This window comes from Vombatus ursinus, unplaced genomic scaffold (genome assembly GCF_900497805.2).
Source record: "Vombatus ursinus unplaced genomic scaffold, bare-nosed wombat genome assembly UNPS02015255.1, whole genome shotgun sequence".
NCBI classification, from domain to species: Eukaryota; Metazoa; Chordata; class Mammalia; order Diprotodontia; family Vombatidae; genus Vombatus; species Vombatus ursinus.
This window is the reverse complement of record NW_020955033.1, coordinates 39,060,864-39,063,289: the sequence shown is the minus strand read 5'-3', so window position 1 is coordinate 39,063,289 and position 2,426 is coordinate 39,060,864. Positions and strand designations below refer to the sequence as shown.

General features: G+C 39.1%; 1 non-coding gene across 1 annotated transcript; it reads right to left on the bottom strand.

Moving 5' to 3' along the window:
• Positions 1-1,863: 1,863 nt before the first annotated feature.
• On the bottom strand, positions 1,864-1,970 carry LOC114031946. Its single transcript, XR_003567780.1, has one exon. It is a non-coding gene; the product is annotated as a U6 spliceosomal RNA (small nuclear RNA).
• Positions 1,971-2,426: the final 456 nt, after the last annotated feature.

The window sequence follows — 2,426 nt, the reverse complement described above, 5'->3', positions numbered from 1 at the left end:
CTCTGGGAGATAGTGGGATAATTTTGCAGCGAATTCTGGGAGAAAGGTTCTATGAAAGGGAGAGGCTGTGCAAAGGCCTGGTGCCCATTGTCCATCTTGGTGCCTTGTGGACTTGACAGAATTGAAGCCAGCAATCCAAACTAGTACTCCTTTCTGTTCTTTCTTATTAAGGCTCTAAATGTGTTGCTGCTGCTTCACCTTGTAAATATCTTCCCCACCAGTAAGCTGTTGGAAGAGGAAGTAAAGTGAGTCCCAGATGAGCAGCAGCAAAGAATTCTAAAAAGACCAATGCAGTACCCATGGAAAACAACCCTTTTCCTCCTTTCATTCCAGCTGGCTTTGTTTTCCCTGAGAAGCTCTCTTCTCTAAGCTAGGAGATTTTTGATTCACTTGAGATTATTAAAATCTGTTTATGATTTCTCTTGTGAATAAACTTTGAGCTGGCTAATGAATATAAGTACAGTGACCAAAATGGTTTATGTTTTCCTGGAGGGGCAATCATCATTTTGTTAGCTCTCTGTGTCTTGTTCTGTAGTTGGATTTTTCTTCAGTTTTTCCTTCCCAGCCTTGTTCCTGCTCTTAAATATCAGCGTGCCAAGCGTCAAATACAACATAAGAATTTAGTGGCTCCTATTTTCTTTATATAACAGTGAAAAACTTGAGAATGAAAGGAAAGAGTAGAAATGTAGAGGCAGAGGATTAGTCAATATGGAAGCAGATAGGGTGGAATGCTGCCCAACTGTAGTAGAGAACTATTTGCTCTAAATTCTTGCTTCTCCTGGTGAGATGTTGAGATAGTCTATCTGCTTCCTTCTCTAATTCAGAGTCACAGGAGGAGAATATTGTTTCTGTAGCTTGGCCTTCTGCACATGCCTACATCTCATATGGAGCCAACCTTGGGGGGTCATTGAGCATGCCCAGTTTGTCTAACATGAACATAGCAGGCTCCATGTTAGACAAACCAGGCAGACTCAAAGACCCTTCAAGGCCAGCCCCATGTTAGAACTGGATGTGGCCAGAAGTCTCTAAGGATATTGTACTACCAAACCTGGTACAACCAACACTGCATCGACTAGTCACTGTCTCTTGGTCCTATATCAACTGTATCACCATCCAAAGCAACACCTTCAGCATCAGTAATAGCAACATCATTTTGTGTCTCTGCGAGAAAGAACAAAGCAGCGTAGAACCTGGTTCCAATTCTGGGAAGGCCAAATGGTATAAGACGTTTGATGAATGCTGAATCTCAGCATTTCTATCCTGCTTCTCCCTTTTCTGGTGCCTTTCTCTGAGAATTTTCCACAAATAGTCCTATAATACCCTAGTTCAAATTACATGCTGATGGATTCTAAAGAAGGGTCTATGAGCTCCACAGCAATTCTGACCCAGGGTTATAAATGCTTTAAAGTAGTATAGGATTAAATAGAAGAAGAGAGTCTTTCTATTGATGAACTAAAATGATTTAATTTTAAAAAATGTGTTTGTCATTAGAACATTCTCAAAGAAGTCTAAGAATGCATTCTCTAGAAGGGAAAATTGAGAACCTCAGTATATTTGAGCATTAATTTATGTAACTAAGTCTATATAGGTATTAGTATCATAGATTTAGAGCTAAAAAAGGCTCTAGAGGCCATCCAAACCAACCCCTTCATTTCAGAAATGAAGAAATTGAAGTTCAGTTATGTTAATTGCCTAATTAATCTCATGCCTAGTTAATATCTGAAGTGGGATTTGAATGCAGGTCTTCATGCCTCCAGGTCCAGGGCATTATCCACTAAACCATGCTAGCTCTTGAGTCATGTAATGTTATTGGTTCACTACCAATACTTCATGATGTCATTGATATTCTTTTTTTTTCTTTTAAAAAATATGGAATGCTTCATGAATTTGCATGTCATCCTTGCGCAAGGGTCATGCTAATCTTTTGTATATTGTTCCAATTTTAGTATGTGTGCTGTCAAAGTGAGCACCATTGATATCCTTTAAATGTAGTGAATGGACTCCCTAAGACACCAGCCTATGTCAAACCATCATTGAACTATTTGCTGTTGCATTTCAATTTTGTAACTACATATTCAGTTTAATATCACATGATTGTAGATTTCAAATTGGAAGTTACCTTAGTGGTCATCTAGTCAATCCCTTTATCTTACCTGCAATAGTTTCTCTGGTAAGGCTTGAACTGACTGCCTTGTGAAAGTGTCCAAGTTCCTAAAGACCCTAAGAGTTGTATCTCTTTCTAAATTGGGAAGAGACAAAGCTGTAATGAAATTGGAATGGTGAAGTTCTTCCCTCTCTCCCTCTTTAGCCTGGCTTTTAATTCTCTCTGGAGAAGGATGTGAGGAAAAAGGTTTGGAGAGAATGAGTAAGGACAGGAGATTTAGCAGTAGATGGAGGACTCTAAACCTTGTAGAATCTAGAGCTTT